General features: G+C 34.5%; 1 long non-coding RNA gene across 1 annotated transcript; it reads left to right on the top strand.

Moving 5' to 3' along the window:
* The first annotated feature begins 2,660 nt into the window (after positions 1 to 2,660).
* LOC122107806 lies at positions 2,661 to 15,686 on the top strand. Its single transcript, XR_006147415.1, has 3 exons — positions 2,661 to 2,672; positions 10,215 to 10,218; positions 15,604 to 15,686. It is a non-coding gene; the product is annotated as an uncharacterized LOC122107806 (long non-coding RNA).
* Positions 15,687 to 16,563: the final 877 nt, after the last annotated feature.

The raw sequence follows: 16,563 nt of genomic DNA, 5'->3' as shown, positions 1-16,563 counted from the left end.
TCCTAGACATATACTAGTTATTGCAAATAAGGGAAACCATTGGACCTATGTTCTTTGGGCCTGGCTTACTTCACTTAATATATTTTTTTCTAAGTCTTTCCATTTCCACCTCATTTTCTTACTAGGCTTAGGAGGAATTTCTCTCTCCCAACCCATGATTTCTACCCAAATACAACAAAATTACCCCATCTAGCTTGCTTGGGATGTAAGGAGCCATTCTGGGTTGCCTAGATTAATAGGTCTCATCCTTCTTACAAGTTGTTATTTGAGTTATATCATTATAGAAAACAAATCTAGACAAGTGAATTGCAATACACACTATGTATAGTAAATTAATACATAAATGTATATAGTCAGTTATAATATTAGATTTTATATTACTAGCTTATGGTGAATTGTAAAGGGACATACTAGTTTTCTGATGCTTGTATTGGCATGCTATATTAGCAGTATGCCTAAGAGTTGTTACTGAGATTACAGTAAGGCTCTGTCTTCAGATTTTTAAGTTTTGAATGTACTAAAAAAGATATATGAAAAACAATTTGATGTTGCTTTCTAAAGCATCTTACCCCCAGTAGGAGTAGGGATAAGGCTGGAAGTGGAGCCCATCACATGATCAAGCATGAGATAGTAGAAAGAAACAAAGAGGAAGGGTGTTACAGTCTTATCTCAAAATGAGCCCAGTAATCAGGGAGAGAGAGCTTCAATACTAGTCTCCAATAGGTGAAACAAAAGAATATTTTTGTTTTCTCAGAAACAAAAATCATCATTTTATTTTAAGAGACTGGGTAGTTATTAGATTCACTGCCTCACTTGTTTTTTCTTACAAATTTGAAAAATAGCTAACAACAGAAGCAAACTTTCTGACTTATTTCTAATTAATGAAATTATTTTGGTAAGTATTCTTTTTTGTGTGTTTTTAATTGTAAAAATACTGTCCAGAGGAGTTACAGTTACACGAATAAGGTAATGAGTCCATTTCCTATGGAGCACTGTTACCTCCTCCTTTGTTTTTCCCCTGCCATCCCTTTCCTCCCCACTTCCCCAAATCTACCCCCCCACCCTGCTGAAGTTATAAAATTTGTTTTCAACATAGTGTCTTGTACATTTCATTGTAACAGTGGGTAAACTTGTATCCTTATTTAAGTATTTTGTTATTTCCCTTCCCCTCCCCAAATTAGAAAAATGTATATACAAGATGTATAACCCCTGTTTTCACTGACTCATTCTTTATTCAATGCCAACCAATAGAATTCAAAAAGTTATTAGCTCATCGAAGCAACATTTCTCACTCATGAAGGCTTCAGGTTTCACTTATTCATTCAAGTGATCCTATAAAAATAGTTACATCAAATAGATTAAGATTCTGTATTAAACACACGAACCAAAAAGGACTTTTTCAGGATAATGTGCACATTGTCTGGGACAATCACAAACATGACTGACTATAGAATAGTGGAAGAAATGGTTTAGGTTATGGTTATTTCTTTTATGGCTAAGGATTAATAATTTACTGTTTTCTTAAAAAATAAACATTGCTACTAGCTTTTCAAAGTACTTAAAATAAGGAAATTAGTAACAACAAGAAAACTATATTCCATGCATGTGATTCTAGCCTTCTATTAATATCAAAATATGATTCAAAGATAGTGTTTTAGGTATTGCTTTATTATTAGTATAAGGGAGGGTAAAAAATGAGAACATGAGAAAGTAAACCTCTATTGGCTCTATTTCTTGTGACCACACTGTGTTTGAATTTGTTATCTTCTCTGGTTGATAAGACAATTCAGAAGAATAAGAGTCCTTTTAGTTGGGTTTCAGGGCATGTGGGAATTATTACAGGAGCTATTATTTATTCTAATAGAAATGACTAAAAGAAGAATACTTATTTGGATGTGTTAATTATATTATGCTGATAAAAATTTTTAATTGTATTTTAACAACCAATAGTACATCATTGAAATTGGCTTACAACAACAAAACTGAATTGTACAACACTTTCCAACTCTCAGTATTTGAATGAGAGAGAAACACTTGATTTTTAGGCACACTTGACTAGTAGATTCAAAACACAACAGGAAGTGGAAAGCACATCTTTGGCAAGGTGAAGATTTCAAAGACATTGAACTCCCCATGGGGACCTGGGGCTGCAGCTTAGCAGTAGGCTGGTTTAGAAGGAAGAGAGGGCAGATACAGATGCCTGGTCTTCATGAAATGCATATTACCTAATATCCGTTTCTTCACCCAACTGCCCTTTAAAAAAATGTTAACTTGACTCATTTCATCTTACACCATACACATATCTTCCCTAGTTGTCAAATAGTATAGGAGGAGAAGAGAGTTTGAAAGAAGAGCCATGTGCTTACTGCCTGTGCCACAGTCTAGCTAATTTTTTTCCCAGTAATTGAAATCTTGACAGTTGTCTTTGTTTGACTCATACCCTCCATTAAAACGTCACAATGAGTTCTCATAATGTACCCTAATATTCAAAGTACATGTGTTTTAAGTCTGTGTCTGAATTCAGTCATTCTAGAACATGAGACAATCCAACATGAAAAATTCAGACATACTGGTCCCCAAATTCCTAGTTATAAGCAGTTCCATCACAGACTAAAAGATTCTAGCAAAGAATAAATGGGATCCTAGTTTCTAATTTCAAAAACTTATATAAAGTAAGTTATCAATTACACTTTTTAGCAAACCCTACTAAGTGAATTTGCAATTTTAGTTGATTATTCAGGATCTGAGACTGCATACATTTTAAGAATCAATGTGTATTGACTTATAGGTGCTAGCTAATATTTGTAGCCAGTTAAGAGGACTCTGACACATTAGTGAATGAGGGGATTTAGTTTAAAATCGAAATATCCTTTGTCTTTTCCTTGGGAATAAGGGTAGATTATTAGAATAAATACCATTTGTTCAATTCTGCACTGAAAATTTACTTTGTAAAATATATACTTACCAATTTAATTATTTAAGTAGCTGTGACATGGAAAAGGGAACTTTTCATTTGTCTGCTAGTTTATCAACAAAGAAACAAACTTACCAAGTTTCATGCCTGATCAACAAAAGATGCAACTATTTTATAAATATAGTTAACAGCAATAGAAATGTGAAATTCATATTGTTTTAGAATTGATATTACCAATCTTTTCTGATATATGATTCTTTTAAATTATCTTTAATTAGTTGCACAGAGGAGCTTCAATCCAATATGTCAGTTTATTTGTACAACGCAACGTGATAAATATCATCTTTTCTACCATTCTTCTATCAATATTTTAAGTATAGAATTGAGATCCTTATTTTGTAATTTTTATGATTTCACTTGTCATCTGAATTTCTTAACTGTTGAAATGCTGATAATTATGATGTCTACAGAGTTATTGACAAAACATTTGATATTATACATTGACCTTGGTAGTTAAATGCTGTTACTTCCACACAAATGTATATTACAGCATAGTTTGATTATCTGTTTGTTGAATTAAGTTATATTACCATCTACTGGGAGACATAGATGATAATACTAACATCAGAGATTTTATTTCTAATAATAAAGTGATTAAGAGTAGCAATAAAAATGGTGGTGACCCCTAAAGGGATTTCCCAACTTCCTTCAATTGTGGTAAATGAGGATGTGGATATGATACAGTGTAAAAGACACTAAGACAGTGGCTTAACTGAGTGCAGAGAGATTGCTCTTCTACTCTTCTGAGACAGAGTGGAAACTGAAAACTGGTGCTGTTGTTCTCTGCCTCTGTATTATTAATATGAAAGGGTGTATTAAAGTTGAACCCTTGTAGTGTAGGCAGCCTAAGTTACACTGTTGAGTGCCATGCTTGCCACTCGAAGTGGAAAAGGTTTTTAGCTGCATCATAATTTCAATTTCAGGGTCTTGTCTGTGGGATTCAAGAGATCACTGAGTCTGAATGCTTGTCATTTGATAAGGAAACTAAGAGGCCTTTAGAGAGCTGTAATGTGGCCAAACCTAGACAGCTTGGCTCATGCTGAACCCATGCCAACCACTGCATCATTCTACAACCTGAATGCATAGGTCTTTCCCTAAAGGTATTGGATTAATGACTTTTCACTGAGCATCTTCTTTTTTTTTTTTTGGTAGAAACCTCATTATTTGTTTATCACAGGAGTACTATGCACATTTTTTTCCTCTGAAAGTAAATGGAAGTTCATCTTTAAAACAAATTAGCTCTTTCCTAAGATCTAGAAATAATAGTTTTATTTTTATTTTTTATTAAACCACTGCCAGAACTAATGTAATAAATCAAGTAGCTAAGCAAAACTAATAAAGAAAAACAATAAACTTCTCAAAAGAGTAAAACTACATTTTCTTATCCTTTGAACTAATTTGTCTATAAACAAACAACAAAGAAACAAAGCAAAAATAAACCTCTGTCTCTTTCTTCTCAGGATCGAAAGGAAGGCAAGAACTAATATTGGTCATAATGTGGTGGCTTTGATATGACACTCCTCTGGGATTGTGTTAAAAACAAATTTGGGGATATCAGTCATGAGAGAAAAAAATATTAAGGCAGTCAAAGCCAGTGAATAATATTTTTAAATTTTTGAACCAAAGACAGGTCTGAACAATCTTTTATGGGACTCACTATGGGGTTTGAAATAAAAGCAAAGGAAGAGAAAGGGAAAATAGTATAAAGAGAAACAGTGAAGCAATGCCCTACAATAGGGTGGAGGAGGGGAAAGTGGGGCAGAGCATTTGGAGGGATGGAAGCTGACACAGAAAATGACTTCTGTTGTCACTCTGGGTACCACTGCCATGACTTTCCTAGATTGATCTGGCTTAATCCCCAGGACTGGTACTCCCTTTTATTTTTGCTGTCAAAAGCAAAAAAAAAAAAAAAATATGGGGGGAACAGGGTTGTGGATTTTTTTTTAGATAGATTCCATTCTTAGATAAAAGTTAATCTTTAACTAGATTGAAATGGAAATTTCAATGTTTCAAATAACGTGCAGTCCAAAGCCAGTTCAGAGATTATAGTGAAGATTTGTGGCTGAAAGACTTGATTAAAAAAAAAAAAACCCTTTGACTTATTTGCTTCCTATTGATTTTAAAACTTCAACTAATGAAAAGCTTTAAAGATGGCATCTGTAGTAGGTCCTAAATCTTCCTTACTATAACACAACAACAACAACAACAACAAAGCATTTGCTCTGTTTATTTCTCACTTCTACAGTTTTAATCTCATAGAATTTACTTCCCCCTAACCATTAGGCTTGGTTCATGACAATATTCACAGCTGATTTATGCAACTCATAATTAAATGAAAACAACCAAAGCCTGGCAGCATCATATGAGTTTTTAGTAAAAACAGGCTGAAATTTCTACAATGCAAGTCTTATTCTTTGGTAGTTACGAATGAAAAAGGAAGGTAATCCAGGGATTTTTACAAGAAAAAATATGTAAATAAAGATAAAAGAGAGACTCAATATGCAATGAAAACATTATAAAAATAAACAAAAATCTTTTGGTTAATAACACATTGAAAACTGAATGAGAATCCAGAGATTGGGACTATCCTAAAATTCCTTCTCCTCCTTATCCTCATTTTCTTCCTCCTCATTTTACTCTTTCTTCTTTAGGTAAGCCTAAATCTGCTCCCACCAGTTATACATAGAACACATCCTATGGGAAAGTCTCCTATTAATGTAACTAATTAGATTGTTTGGTTTTGCCACTGTATAAGATGGTTTTCATGGATTTTTAAAATCCAGTATTTAAGAAAAATGTGAGTCTAAAGCTCTAGTATAGATTTACTGTGTAAACAAAGATCGCAAATTGAAACTCACGGAAAGTTGTTGAATTAGGTAAGAGGTAATGGCTCTGAGCACAGTGAGAGACAGGGAATGTGATTAAATTACTGTGTATGCATGTGTGAAATGTCAGGATGAAGCACCTTTGAACAATTAGCATGCCCTAACAATAAATGGAAGAATAGGAATGTAAAACAGTATTGATCTGGAATTAACTAATGAGATGGGGAATGGTGAAAGAAGAGGATAAAAGATGAGAAATATGGCCCAAGTATACTAAAGCTTGTTGATATTGGTTTAAGAAAAGGAGAGGAAGTGAATGAGTGATCGGGAGTGTGAAGCTGTGAAAGGTACATTGTATTGCAAATATGGCTATGTTCAAATGAGACTCCCTTGTTGTAACTAAGTGATGATAATAAAAATGTGAAATAAAGTCAATGTTTTTATACTTAGCTGCTTAAAGAATGTATTTCCCTCTATCATCTTAGAGAGCATAGCATTATTGCTTCTTTCATTCTTTTTAAATATCAGGCAAGAAATCATAGTCCTCTGCTACCCCTGTGCTTTCCTCAAACACATAGCTACGTTGCAACAAGTCCCCTAAGCAATTTGGCAGGATGTGGTCTTTCTCCTTAAGGCGGATAAGACTGGAGTGACAGAGAAGGAGCAGGTCAAGATGAGGAAGGATTTGAGGAGCGGTGCTCAGACACCTGCACACCAGGCTGCATCCTACTCAGCTCTAGTGGAGAGTGTTATTAATCCTCCACTTTAATGAGCACCAAGCTTCCACATAAGACTTAAAAATGAATCTCTTACTAGTTTCTCTTCTCAGGCTTTCTGCAATTTCATATATTGGAAAATGAGACATTGAACAGCCATCGGACACAGAAGCAGGGCAAATTCGTTAATATGGAGTTTTTCATAATTTTAGCACAAAAGGAAACCATTTGTGTGTGTGTGTGTGTGTGTGTGTGTGTGTGTGTGTGTGTGTGTGTGCATGTTTCATATTGTCACTAGATCTGTAAATCTACCTAAAAATAAAATTTTTATTGGCTTTTTGAAAATATTAGTCTCTTACTACAGTAACTTTGTTTTTCTGTTACTCTAAATCAGATTCTCCAATTATTTGCTCTTTACACACTCACTTGATATCCAATCAGAGATTATAAATGTTAGATGGATAGCTTAATATATTTCCAGGCCTTTTTACTAAGTATTTCTATCTAGCATATTTGAAATACTCTAAAGAAACTCGTGTATCTAGCATATATGAAAAAATATTCCTTTGCATCATTGAGATCAAATCATGACCACAATCTAAATAAAGAGATGGCATTCCAAATGAATGGTAAGAGATTGCAATTGTATCATCTATGTCATTACTATTAACAAATAACTCAGAAATAGGAAATTTATTCTCAGAAGTCCTTTAGGAATGTGTCCTGACTTTGGCCCTCAATGTATCTGTCTGAAGATTCTGGATTCCTATTCTCGGCTAGGCACTGATTTCTTTAGGAAATAAAGATTGTAGAACCAACATGTGGGCTGTAATATGTACTTTTTCTTTTGTAGATAGCCTCTTTTCAGAAAGCTGTAAACAAATGTTAAAGCAATGAATTAATCAATGGAAAAAATTAAAAGCAATCTTGAACCATATGTTGTAACTTCCAAAGACTAAGACAGAGCCTTATGAGTGCATAACCTTTGTTATGCTAAGTTTCCAAGTGTTCATTTATTCATTAGCTCATTCCACTAACTGGCTCTTCAGGAACGATATGAAAGAAAAACTGCAGAACTGAAATCCCCCCCATCCTGTATTTTCTACTTAATAAGAAAAGAAACACTCTCTGAACTGTTTGCCAAAGAGACTTGCTTTACAGCTGCTAGGAGTGGAGGCAATATGCATGAAATTGCAATTCATTCAAGAAGGGGAAAATGTAATCCACAGCTAAAACAACAGCAAACCCTTGTTTGGTTATGTTTGCATGAACTTAATACCTTGGAAAATTAGATTTATTTATTTTTTTTACTCTTTATTATCTTAACATTTACAAAGGAGTTGCCTTTTATCAAAGCAGCTTATAAATACAATATATCTTGATCCATGTCACCTCTTTTCAACATTCTCACCCATCCCTTACCCAATTCTTCCCTCACTTTTCTTAATTTTCTAGGATATATGTTAGATTCTAGACTATATTCTCTCCCTCTTCAATTAATTTGTCTAATGCCTTTCTCTTAATCCTACCTCACCTCTTTCAATTATATATATATATATATATATATATATATATATATATATATATCTTAGTGTTTTGTTTTGCTGAACTTTTAAAATCTTACTGAAAACATAAAATTCCATTTATTAATAGGGTAGCATATGTTGTTGGTACACACACACACACATACAATACGATGCTCAAATAGGGTTAAAATGTGTATCTCTATCATTACTTTATGGTGAAAATTCAGTCCTTTCTTCTAGCTTTTTTTTTTTTTAGTTGTGGGGTTTGAACTCTGGACCTGGGCACTTTCCCTCAGCTCTTCAACTCTACTCTACCATGTGAGCCACAGCTTCACTTCTGGTTTTCTGGTGGTTAATTGGAGATAGGAGTCTCATGGACTTCCTTTCCCAGGCTGGCTTTAAACCATGATCCTCACATCTCAGCTAGGATTATAGGTGTGAGTAACTGGTGCCTGGCCACCTTTTTTTTTGTTTAAAATGGTGCATTGTTACTTCTACTTCCTATCTGCTTTATCTTAGTATACATTGATCAATCATTCCCATACTGTCCTTCTCAATAATCTCTCCAGCTTGTTTTTCTTATTATAATTTTATTTTCTGTAAGTGATTGTACAAAGGGTTTATAATTCAGCTGATCAGTTTGTGAGTACAATGAATCTCAAACAATAGCACCCTTTCATTATTCTCACCCATGTCTCCCAACTCCATCTGTGCCCTAAATCTCTCCAGTTTCATGTTTGCATATGAGCATGCAATATCATGACTTCTTCCTCCACCTACTTCATCTCTTCGTTAGCCTCTCCTCCCTTCTGCTGATTTCACTGAACCTAGACACCTCCAGTACCAGCTTCTTGGTATTCATATTGTTAAAGCATTAGTGAGTTGTTCAAAGGATTTACACCATAAGAATTCTTTTTTTTCAAATCAAATCCACCAATATATTTTATCTTATTTTATTTTTTTAATTGTGAAAATTCCATACAGAGGGGTCACAATTACATGGGCAAAGTAATGAGTACATTTCTTATCAAGCATTGTGTTGCCTCCTCCTTTGTTTCCCCATCCTATCTCCCTCCCCACTCCCCCACTTCCCTGCAGCCAAATTTGTAAAGTTTGTTTTTCCACATAACGACTTGTACATCTTATTGTTGGAATGGGTCTACCTGTGTTGAATTCTCTTTTGCTTATTCTGTACTTCAGTTAATATGTTTGTAAGAGCATATGATCTTTCATATGTATTTCTAACTTCCACAGATGATAGAAAACATGTGCTGTTTGTCTCTCTAGGCCTGACTTCCTTCACTTAACATAATTTTATCCAGGTCCACCCATTTCTTCGCAAATGACTTAATATTATTCTTCCTGATGGATGAGTAATGTTTACATGTGTAAAATTTATTTATATATGTATATATGTATATTATATTTTATGTGAAATATATGTACAAATAACACATTATAATATATTAAAATATATACCTATATTATATAATAAATTACATGCATATAATGTATATATAATTATTTATGATATATTAAATATATGTGTATATAATATACTTTATATCTTATTAAATATAAATAAAATTAATATAAATGATGTGCATATTTTATGATATATTTTCTTTATAGTTTAAATTTTATGTTTTATAAATAAAAATAGTTATATAAACTACATGTACATTCATATAATAATGAACATTAGTGAACATGGTTGTACAAGTGTCTTTGCTGTATCCTGATTTGTAATCTTTTGGATAAATGTCCAAGAGTGGTATCATTGGTTTAAATGGGTAGTTTTCTGAGGAATCTCCAACTTATTTCTTTAGTGGTTGCATCAGTTTACACTCCCTTCATCACATTCCACCAACATATGTTGTTTCTATTATTGATGATGGAATTTTCAGCCTCTGCTAAACATTATTTTCTTCTCATTTTCTATAAGATCAATTTTCTTTTTGCTTCCATGTATAGTAGAAGACATATGGACAGCTTTCCTTCACTTAGTTCTATCCAAAGTATTAGAAATGGCAGGAGTTCATCTTTTATGACTTTTATGACTGAATCTATTCCATATCATATCATATTTTGAAGAATTTATTAGTTAGTGGATGCTTAAAATGTTTCTGTTTCATGGATATTGTTAATAGTGCTGCACAGAACATGAAACTAGAGGTGTTTCTGAAATACATATTTCATTTCCTTTGGACAGATATAATAGGATTTATGGATTACATGGTAATTATTTTTTAATTTTGCAAGAATTATTCCTACTGGTTTACGTAATAGCTGTACTAGATTTATATTTCCACTATCAGATTTTAATGTGTCTGATCTCTTCCTGTTTTACTTTTTCTTTTCATTCAGAGCCTGGGTCTTGAACTCAGGGCCTTGACACTGAACTTGAGCTTTTTTCTCGGCCTTGAGCTTTGCTTGTCCTTGAGCTTCACTTCTTGCCTCTCTCTCTCTCTCTCTTTCTCTCTCTCTCTCTTTCTCTCTCTCTCTCTCTCTGTCTCTCTCTCTGTGTATGATAAATTGGAGATAAAAATCTTATGGACTTTCCTGCCCAGGCTGACTTTGGACTGAAATTTTCAGATCTCAGCTTCCTGAGCAGCTACGATTACATGCATTAACAACCTGTGCCTAGCTCCTGTTTTTCAACTTTGATTCTCTTCATTTCTTTCCCTGGCCTTTTTGGTCTGTTTAGGACCCCCACCCCACCCCAGGGCACTGTTGAATAATGTGAGGACAGAGATCATTCTTGTCTTCTTCCAGATATTTCTGAAAAATTTGCTTTTCCCTTTTAAGTACAATATTAGCTGTTGGCTTGCTTTTTACATTCATTCTACATTTAATGTTTGATGATTTTTATCACACAGTTATGCTAAATTTTATCAATGCTAGTTTGTAGATGTTCAAAAACACTTGTATCTCTGGCTTTCATCATGCCTCTAATCACAATGATACTTTGCATGTGCCATTAGCTTCAGTTTGCCTGTATTTTCTGAAGGATTTTTCATCTTTGTTTATAAATGATATTGATCTATAGTTATTATTTTGTGTTGTGTCTTCGCATGGTTTTGGTGTCAGAGTGATGTTGGCTTCATAGAATGTGTTTGGAAGTGCTTTTGCCCCGTGCATTGTGTTTGGAACAATTACATAATCACTTTTATTGCACGGATTTTCAAAGTGTTATGTAGAACTTAGCTATGAGTCCAACAGGTCCTGATTTTTTTATTTTCATTTTAAAGAGTTTTATTTACTTATCGATTCAGGTTGGGTAGGTGCTCTTAGTCTGTTCATGATTTCTGTTTCTTCATGGTTCATTCTCAGCAAGTATATGTTAAAGAGTTTGTCTTTCCATCAGTCACCTCAAATTCTAGGGTGAATATATGTGGTTGAAAACATTTTTTTCTATAAAGTTTAAACCTACCTTAGAGAACGGCAGGATCCTACCACGCACCCATGGATCATATCAAGCACTTTACCCTGATATCACTTTACACTATGGTGAAATCATGACATGCACTGCCAATTGCTGAGGTGGATTTGTGAAAGAGAGCTGCAATAACCATTTACTGATGATAGTGGCTGGAACAGAAGTTGTTAGACTGGCACTGTCTATTACTACTGGTACAAGAGTTGATCCCTCTGGAACAACTTATGTACACTGACCTGGAGATGGACTGCCTGATTCTATGCAGTGTTAGATTTTTCTACCTAGCACTGAGTTCCAAGGCAAAGTTCTGAGTTAATACCCCTCATATCTTTACTTCATTCTGTGCTTCCCAAGTTTGAGGTAAGTGTTAATTAAGGTAGTCTGTTGGCCACCGAGATTGTCACTAATTCATGTCATTTCTGCATATGACTACCATAGAAACCTGTAGAGGTTTAGGAGACATCAGGCCTATGCCATACCTGGCAAACATTACGGGTCAAAACATGGAGTCAGTCTTCAGGTTGGAGGTCTCTGCCTGGGGACAAGGGTAAGTCTGCGTTTTCCATCTTAGAGCTTATGCTGGGATATCAAGTTTTTGGTGTTTGTGTATTGGAATATCTCATCATATTAGTCTATACTCAGCATCAAGACAAATTCCTGAGTTAGCATTTTTACTATTTCCCTACAAGTAGATTGTTGCTCCCTTTGTGAGTCTGGAGGAAATTAGTGGAGACAATCATATTATTATCTGCTTAACAGCAGTACTGGCCTGACAGTAATGGTCAGGTGAGTGTGTAGCACTTTCCTTGACGGTGATAGTCTTTTTCAAGATTTCAAATATAAGGCTTGGACTTAGTTTCCTATCTTCTTCCCAAGTAGCTTTTAAAAAAAAAAAAATATATATATATATATATATATATATATATATATATATATATATTGTAAACATACTGTACAGAGGGGTTACAATTACATGAGTAAGGTGATTAGTACATTTCCTATGGAGCATTATTACTTCCTCCTTTGTTTTTCCCCTACCATCCCTTTACCTCCCACCTCCCCAACTCATTTTCAGCATAATGTCTTATACATCTCATTGTTGCACTGGGTCAACCTGTATCCTTATTTCAGCATTTTGCTATTTCTATGCCATTCCTCAAATTAGAAAAACGTATAGACAAGATGCAGGCACCGGAATCAAATACAGTGACAACAGGGGTTATGCCATGGGGAAAGAACATACAAAAGAAACAAAAAAATTACATAGTACATTATAAGTACATTGAAAGCAACAGTAAAAAAGATTAAACCGCTCTTATGTCCCTATCTTGGGGTTCACTTCACTTTTTATCATTTTATTTGGTTGTATGTACGTAGCTTTTGACCATTTTTGCTTGTTCTAGACATATACTAGTATTTCAAATAAAGGAAACCATGGGACCTATGTATCTTTGGACATGGCTTACCTCACTTAATATAATTTTTTTTCCCAACTCTTTACACTTCCTAACCAATGGGGTGATGCCATTCTTTCTGATGGAAGCAGGGAATTCCATTGTATATATGTAAACCACATTTTCTTGATCCATTCATTTACTGAGGGACATCTGGGTTGGTTTGATATCTTAGCTATGGTGAATAATGCTGAGATAAACATAGTTATGCTGGTAGCTTTAGTATGGCCTTATTTGTGATCATTTGGGTAAATGCCCAAAAGTGGGATTGCTGGGTCATAGGGGCGCTTTATGTGGAGTCTTTTGAGGAATCTCCATACTGCTTTTTAAAAGTGGTTGAACAACTTTATACTCCCACCAACAATGCTGTAGGGTTCCCTTTTGGCTACATTCCCTCCAACATCTGTTGTTATTAGATTTCTTGATTATAGCCATTCTAACTGGGATGAGGTGGAATCTCAATGTGGTTTTGATTTGCATTTCTTTTATGGCCGGAGAAGCTGAGCATTTCTTCTTGTGTCTCTATTGACCATTTTTATTTCCTCTTCAGAGAAGTTTCTCTTTAAGTCTTTAGCCCACTTATTAATTGGGTGGCTGTTTATTTGAAGATTTGTTGTTGTGGGATGACTTTTTCTTCAAATACTGTTCAGAGTTATGGAAAAAATAGTGCAGGAAAGTAACTGTTTTCCTGTTATCTTCTATGTGTATAGTGAAAGTACGACAAAAGAATTATACTAAGATGAGGTGCCATGATCTCTTATTTGCAGCTTTCTTAGCACTTGTGAAGTGAGTTGATGAATAAATAGCTATGTAAACTGGTATGGCAGTGAAGAGAGGTTTGTTAGAAGATCTTAGTCACTACCTTGCTTGGCCTCCACATACGATGGTCTTGATTTTGATGTTATTTGTGAGGAGACAGAGGGCCAACATGAAGACTTAAAATAGGATAGGACAAAATAATTAACAGAAACCTAAATGACATGCTTAGACAGACAGTTATTAGGTATTTTGAGTCTTTAATTTTAATGTACTGGAGAGACAAATTTAACTGACCATTGAGAAAACCAAGAATGTAATGACTAAAATAGTAGACTAAAATTATGCTCCCTTTTGGTAAACAGAAATTATATATTTTTCATTTTGATATGTATAAAGTTATTAGTTGGGTCAAAACTAAAACTTGTCTGCCACGTTTTATTTAATGGAATGCCCAACAGTGTCTGCACTCTGCTTTTTTTTTTTTTTGCCAGGATGGGCACACTTACATCTCTTACATGATATGTCCCATATATCTGTCATGCCTACCCCTGACTCATCTTTCTTATCAGCATCAGCCTAATTAAAAAAAAATCTTTACATATGATTTCTCCCCTAAACAGGAGCCAGTAACTACTGCAAAAGGGAATATCCAGAACTCTGTGTGCAGTGGAATGGGTTCTTGTAGGGGGAGGGAAAGGAGAAGAGGAAGTGGTATCTTCTATGTCTCTGAAGATTTAAATTCATGCAAACCATTTCTAGTTAGGAACTCAGTAGAGCCCTCTTTCTATTTACTGTACATCATTGTGCTTAATTGGAATTTTTCTCTTGGTTTTGAATTCCTTGACCTAACCTGCCAGAGTGTGAGCATGAGCATGTCTTTAATTCATTTAAGCTACTTCAGGTGATTCTCAACATAGATAGGGTTGTTAATTGCTATTCAGTTTCAGTTTGTTTCAGGTGATTTTGAATGAAAGGAGGAAGCAGAACATATGATAATTAGAATTAATTATGAAGAGAGCAAGTACATAATTTTCCAAAATCAACAAGTGTTCTATTATTTGAAAATGAAAGTGAATGTTAGTTTTAATTTGCATTTCAGTGGACATAGTCTGAAACTCTATCTGGCCTTTCCATTTCAGGAATGTTGGATTTTATTTATTATTTTACATATATAGTTCGTTTCATTTAAAAAAGATATTTATGTAACATTGGAGCATTTCTGTATATGTGTGTGTGTGTGTGTGTGTGTGTGTGTGTGTGTGTGTGTGTGTGTGTGTGTGTGTGTGCCAGTACTGGGGCTTGAATTCAAGAACTGAGTGATTTCTTTCAGCTCTTTTGATCAAGGCTGATACTTTATCATCTGAGTTACATCTACACTTATGGCTTTTGGTACACTGTAGGTATGAGTCCCTTGACTTCTCTTGTTTGGGCTGGTTTCAAATCTTGATCCTCAGATCTCAGCCTTCTGAGTAGGGAGAATTACAGGTGTGAGCCACCAGCACCTGATTTATTTTCTTTTTCCTTTTCCTTTTTTTCCTTTTCCTAAAAATGATAATGGGATTTGAAACCAGGAACTTGCACATTCTAGTCCAGCACCCTAACACATTGAACCATGTGTTCAGTCATTTTTGTTCCTGATTTTTTTTTTCAGATAGGATCTGAAGTGTTAGTACAAAATGACCTTAGACCATGGTTCTTCTAGCAATGCTTCCTGTGTAACTAGCATTTGAGGAATGAACCACACCACACCTGGCTTGAGACAGAGTTCTACTACCTTTTTGCATGGGCAGGTTTCAAACGTTGATCTTCCTATCTTCTACCATCTTCCATGTATCTGGAGTGATAGGCATGAACCACTATGCCTCCTGGTCTTAGCTTTTTTTTAGGTACCAAATTTCTTTATTTGAAAGAATGGTACAAATTAAAAGAACTTAGGATGTTCTGGTACAACTTATAGAAAAGGTAATAATAACCCCAAACATGCAATGGTCTTAGTTATTTATTAAATGTATATCCAGATACCTAAACTGAAACACAGTAAACCCATTAAATAAAGGAACAACTTAAGCTAATATTTGATTGCATCCTTATTCTGTACCAGGTATTAAACTAAGATGTTTGTGCACACCCTTTTACTTGAGATTGATGACAATAACCATATATATTAGGATACATAATCTCTTCTTTGCTGATAATTGAATCTAAGATGGTAAGCCAACTGAAGAAACTCACATGGTATCCAGGTCCCTGGACTCTCTTTGAGCCCAAGTTATTCAAATTAAGACCCCTGGGATCTTAGCTAGTATATTATGCTTCTTAGGTCTTTAGTGCAGGATGATGAGGCACAGTTTACAGGTACAAATCCACAAGTTTTTATACTAAGTTTCAGCTTGTGGATAATGTTACAAGTTATTTTTTCTTTCACATTGGACATGTTTCAAGGGCAATTTACATAATGTGGGTCACAGTTAATGTGTAAATTGTAATGATAGTATGAAATTGGAAATATAATTACTCATTAGCCATACCCGCTTGCCAGAATTAAGAGAATCCCTAGAGACCGAGCTCTAGTTGGATGGGATTTGTGGTTTTTACATGAACTTTGGTAGTATCTTTTGTTTTTAATCCTCTCTTTTGTTTTTGTATTGTATATATGTACTGAGGTTCATGCTTCACTCAAATTTACATAGTTTATTCCTACTATTCATTTTAATATGCTTTATTGTAAAGGGGATATGCAGGGGTAATGATTACATTTCTTTTTGAACTGTGTTACCTCTCTCATTTTCTCCAACTTTTTCCGTCCCTGACTTCCCTCTCCCCATAGTTATAAAGTTCATTTCCAACATAGAGTCTAGTGAATATCCCTG

The sequence above is a fragment of the Dipodomys spectabilis genome, unplaced genomic scaffold, assembly GCF_019054845.1.
Source record: "Dipodomys spectabilis isolate Male_0828 unplaced genomic scaffold, ASM1905484v1 ptg000053l, whole genome shotgun sequence".
NCBI classification, from domain to species: domain Eukaryota; kingdom Metazoa; phylum Chordata; class Mammalia; order Rodentia; family Heteromyidae; genus Dipodomys; species Dipodomys spectabilis.
Note: the sequence above shows the minus strand (reverse complement) of the source record. Positions and strands in the feature narration are given on the sequence as shown.